The sequence below is a fragment of the Ammospiza caudacuta genome, chromosome Z (genome assembly GCF_027887145.1).
Source record: "Ammospiza caudacuta isolate bAmmCau1 chromosome Z, bAmmCau1.pri, whole genome shotgun sequence".
Taxonomy (NCBI): domain Eukaryota; kingdom Metazoa; phylum Chordata; class Aves; order Passeriformes; family Passerellidae; genus Ammospiza; species Ammospiza caudacuta.
Genome location: NC_080632.1, coordinates 17,780,432 through 17,786,431, shown reverse-complemented (window position 1 = coordinate 17,786,431; position 6,000 = coordinate 17,780,432).

Below are 6,000 nucleotides of genomic sequence, written 5' to 3'. Positions count from 1 at the left end.
GAAACACTACTGAATTGACAATGGTTATACAATTCTTGAGTTATTTATTCTGTAGGGGATGCACACTGCACAACAGCCAGCAAGCATAAAGGTATCCATGTATGCTAGAAAATACATTAATTCTCTGGAGTTCAAGTTGTGCAGGCATGGAAACTTTAAACACAAAAGGTGAGGGGAGCAGGATCTAGTCCTTAATGATAATAACTAGTGATTGCAACCATACTTTAGTGAAGAGAAAAGGTCAAAAGTCTATTTAGCATATAAAGGAATAAAACCCACTTAGTGTATAGCGATTATTTTCTCACTTAGACTTGTATATGCAGTTTGGTATCCCTTGCAAGCATGCCACTTTTTCACAGGTAATGGATTCCATTCTGCCTTCCTCACATCTCATAGCAGGTCTTGTCAGTAGTCCAAGCAAAGGAAAAACCCAAGGCACATCTGACACAGCACACCTGAGATGCTCTTACTTGGGATTCATAAAATATTATACTGGAGCAGATCTTCTTACCCTTTAAAAAGGCTATATACATCTGATGATAGCTTCTGCATCTTGTTCTGTAATGCACCATAAAAGAAAATAAGCCGATTTCTTTAGTCTTTCCAACTTCATTTCTAGGAAACTGAGCTACAGTGATAGTGTCTCCTATCATTTTTATGATTTAGCCCAACTGTACATGAAAAGTTTATGCCTCTTAAGGCAAGTCTATACCAATTATCAAATAGCTTTACATTGTGCTATACTAAAATATATTAAAAAGTTATTAATAAACAGATAAAAATCTGAGACAATTAGCAATGTAAGTGAACCATCCTGTTTTTGATATACATGAAAAATCTCATGTCATCTATTTAAGTAAATGAAGCTTTTTACTAGACAAGCTGGAGAATGATACCTGGATACATGTTAAGTTAGTGTGACTAGTGTGTACATATTTCTCTCTGTGAAATTTAGAGTGTTAATTTACTAATTTTGTTTTTGTTTAAAGACTTCTTGTTTTACTTTGCAATTGCATTTCTTTTTCTTTTTCTTCTTGTTTTCGTTGGGTTTTATATTTTTGATGATTTTGAAGGTTCACATATTCAATCTGGTTTGGATTTTATGATATGTTATTTTAGTTGTTATTGTTTATAGTGAGAATTTCTTCTTTTAAAGCCATGAGAATTTTTTTTTCACTCACAGGCTAGTGGTGGCAAAGTCTTGTGACCCATGTGTTTGTGCAAGGTGCTGTTACTATTCAATCTCCCTCCCCACGTAATACAATTCAGTCTTATTCAAAGTCATTCTGTGTGAGAAAAAGTCGTTTCATATTTAAAAATCTGAGAGTTTTTCAGTGAGAGAGCTAAATTTTGAGCAGAGACTAGAAGTTACAGCTCTACTTTGAAAGATTATTTCTTTTTCAGAAAGGGAAAATGGAAATTTCTTTTAAAATTTGTTAATGCAAAGATACAAAACTTTCTTTTCCCTTTTGGTACATGTGGTAGCTTCAGACAAAGACTTAGAATAAGGAAAGCTGTCAATTTTACTCTCAGTGTATCATGTTAGACATAGGCAGATTGAAAGAAAGAGAACAGCTCAATTAGAATAAAAAGCAAAGAAAGAAGGCGACTCTGGAAAGACTAAAAAGTTATTAGGAACCTAGGAACTCCAGGGAGAAAAGCTGTCCAAAGGAATGGATAACAGCTGACAACAGTGGAAAAAGAGGCCTGATTTGGTGAGGCTATAAGGAAAGGAAGCAGGGAAGACGTGATTTCAACAAGCTCTCTATACAAGTTTTGGTACCAGACCGACTCTGGCTGGTGCCCCTTTCCTAACATAATTCTTTACAGAAGCAATAAAAATGCAGATGAAGCAGACTGAAATAAGATATATAAGTTCTTGCATCTAATTCCACTAAAAAAATGAAGGAGATTTAGGCAGAAGACATTGTATCCAGGCTTCTGCAATCTTGTGATTCCAAGCAAATTACTACATCTCTGCTGTAGAAATGGATTTGAGACTAATTGGGAATAAGGAAGAAACAATTGCAAAATCCAATTAAAAATATCTCTCTTTCATCCACTCTATGTTACAAACAACCTGTTAAGGTTTGTTTTGTTGGTGGCATCTCCTAACTTGTGCTACTAGCATCTAAGAGCTGTGTTAAGAACTGACTCAAAGAAGCAACACACAATAACTCTGATAATATACATTCATTGGTAAAGAAATCAGCAAAGGGGAATGCATTTAAAAGATTAAGGAGTAGGCAGATATTCTATGCAGGAATAATAAAAAGTCATTATAGGCTGTTAGTACCTGTTCCAGTGAGAGATTGGGCTTTCTCCAATGTCACTGACTTCAACCTCAACTTGTTGCTGGATTCAAAGGTGAAAATGCCAACAGCAGATTTAGTGTAGATTCACCTGGGCAGCAACACTGAATCTGTTGGGGAAGGGAAGGAAGAAATTATAAAACTCAATCTGTCACATCTAGGTTTTTATTAAATATCTCATTTACAACACCAAGGTTTACATTCTCCAGATTTATAAAATCATACTCTTATAAAAACACTAAGGCTGGAAAAGATCAAGTCCAGCCATGAACCCAGCATGTCCATGGTTACCACAACACCATGTCCCCAAATGTCACAACCACATTCCTTTTGAACACTTCCAGGGAGGTGTGATTTCACCACTTCTCCAAGCAACCTATTGCAATGCCTGACCACTCTTTCAATGCAGAAATAATTTCCGATACCCAATCTACATCTTTCCCAATGCAACTTGACGGCATTTTCCCTTGCTCTGTCTCCTTTCAGGCAGGTGTAGAGAATGACAAGGTCTCCCCTGAGACTTTTTTGCAGGCTTAACAACCCGAATTTCCCTAACTGGTCCTCAACACACTTGTGCTCCAGACCCTTCACCAGCTCTGTTACCCTTCCTGGACACACTTCAGCACGTCAATATTCCCTTGCAATGAGGGGGGCAGAACTGAACACAGAAACTGAGCTGTAACCTTACCAGTATTGACCACAGCATTTCTGATAGAGGCCAGGATACCACTGACCTTCTTGGCCACCTGGTAGACAGCACAACTGAAGACAAGGCATGTGACTTTTTTTCCTTTTCATACTCTGAAAATATTTGATACCATCATGTGATATGGTATTTTGAAAAAAAAAAAACTATAAACCCTGAAGATGCTCCATATCCTGAAGTCATATAGAAGTATAATACACTCTCCAGAAATGAAATATGGCCTAGAAAGCATTTTCTAAAGTGCAAAATGTACAATCCTTCTTTTAATCTTAATTGAACCTTCAGATTTCAGTATTTATATTTATTTATTTATTTCATTTCAGATTTATTTCAAATTTGAAATAAAATCTTACCTTTGCCTATTTTATGTTTTTTCTTGCAAGCCTTTAATTTTTATCCTTTCTACTTTTTAGTGTCAAAGAGTTCCCCAGCACAATTTGGGGATCTGTGGTTCTAGTGTATGCCATACAAGTACCAAAAACTTTTGAAGTTATTTTGGTCCAAATCTGGTACATTTTTCTGTAGTCTAGTCTGACAAAATTTAAAAAATGTAATCAGCGCAGTCACATTCAAGAATCTGGAACTTCAGCAGCTATGGAGATTTGCTTCAATATTTCTCTTCTGTCATCTCACCTTTTTCTAGTCTGTCAAGTCTTCACCTCTGTCTTTGATTTTTCTTTATGTATCAGCTTTCTAGGTTAATGTTGTACTCTAGTTTACACATGGTTTTCCTTAAACAAGGAAAGTTTAAGGAAACCCTCAGAAGCTGCAGTTATGTTGCACAGCTCCAGAGAAGCCTTAGTGCCAAGGGCCAGCAGTGCAGCTCTGTGAACATGAACCAGGCTGCTGTTGGCAAGTGCATCTCTGTTTTTCCACATTTCTTCCCCTGAAATGCAGATGCCGTTAATCCTCATCCCTTTAATCCATTTAATAAATAAACGGGCAATATTTAATTCTAGAGGCTGGGCCAGCATACCCTGTAGTTTTACCATTAAAAGTTTGAGAGATGCTGTTTTCTGCTACAAGAGCTTGATGGTGTATCAGTCTATAATTTGTATAGCTTGAAGGAAAGGGCAGTGTTTGTAACATGTCTATGGTTTCAATGAATTTTGCATAAACTCAGCCAGAACTGAGGCAGAGCATGGACTGGAGCACTTCTCAAATATTTTGCAAACCAATGTAATTGTCAGCTCTAAACAGAAAAGAAGCACCAAGAGTCCTGATGGGCTTTTTGCATCTTCTAATACATTTAAGGAAGTACAGAAAATTGATATAAGTCAGAAACACAGGTAGGAATCAGAAATGGTTGCAGAAGCTTTTTGATATGTAGGACTGATATTTCTCCAGAAGCTTGTCTTCTTGAATTCATTTTTTTGCAAGAAAAAGGGATGCACCCATGACATTCTTCCTGTGGTTTATCCACATAAATTTTTCTGCTGAAACTTTTAGTCCTTAAATATATATTGACAGTCTTTGAGACTAGTCTTCCCTTCTTTTGATGCAGTACTCAGGAACTCTTGGCTGCTCACCACAGCTCCAGAGCCACCTCCTTAGTTCATCTCCTGACTGAGTTGCAGCAAAGGCAGAGAGTCAAAGCTTACGAATCACTGATTGATTTCCACTCTCATCTCTATCACTTTTTCTTCATCCTTTTTTTTAATAAAATGCTCAACAAATTACTTTTGAAGTAATTTTTGGCTGTTTCTTTTTTAAAAACTGCAATTGCTCTTTGCGGCAAAAATTATAATCATTAGCTATGCACATAGTTCTTTTTACTGCTCTGCAGAAAAAGCAAGATTTATTCAAATTATAAGACACATGCAAGTGGTACAGGTCAGTATGAAATCTCCAAATGCACAGTTAATTTCAGCTGGTCCTACTGAGCTCTCAGTACATATTATCTCAAATGGAAGACATTTATTCCACTGTGCTCCTGGCAGGACACATGCATTCCTCAGATGCTTCATTCCTTGCTTCTTTAAAAGGCAACTGTCATCATAAACAGTATGATGACATCTGAGCAACCGCAGCTCTTCTGGGAGATGGGTTTTATTGACCAGGAAGTTTCAGTAAAGATAAAATTATCATCTGTTTTCTTTTCACATATAGTGCATGAAAAAAGGAAAGTTTCCCCCCTGCAAATAAACCATGCAGACTGTCGCAGTGTTGCCAGAGTGAAATTGGTTGGAGTCGGCATGTGGGAGCAGGGTAAAGCAACACTTCATGGTTTTGGGAACTTCATCATGGTTCTATTTTTGCATTATAATACAGTTACTTTAAAGTGACAAATTAGGAAAAAACAAACAAACAAACAAAAAGTAACAACAACCACAACTCAACAAAACAAAACAAACAAACAATAATAAAAAAAAATCCCACAAAAACCCCAATAAAAAACCCAAAACCAACCAACCAACCAAACCAAAAAAACTCAAACAACTAAGAAACCCCTGCCTGACAGGGAAAGCTCTTATTTTGAATTGTGGGAGGGCCCAGGCTTAATAGCAGTAGTTTCTTGGTACTGATGAATATATGAATTTTTATATTCCTGACCTTTCTATGTGTTTATCTAGTAGAAAAATCAGCACAAGTATTTACAGAGGCTAGAAACTAACAAATCTAATGTCTATTTCTAAAATATGTTTGCTTGGATTTAGTCCGCATGAATGATAAGGAAATCAGCACAGTCAGGTCAAAACTAAAGGACCCACTGTTTCCACCACAAGCTTCATAAACTGAATGATGAGTGTTTGGGAACTTTAGATGGGACAAACTGGAAGCAAGTCCTGGAAAAAATCAGTCAGAAAATTAAATTCACCTAAGTTTCTACAGGAGGTAATGGGAGTCAGAACTGAAAAATTAGGTAGCTAAAACTGTCAGATAAAGCCTTCAAGACTAATTATCAGGCAGAACATGAAGGTGTACAGAATCTCATATATAATGCCTGTAGGCAAACATTAATATTGTCAGCAACTTTTCATT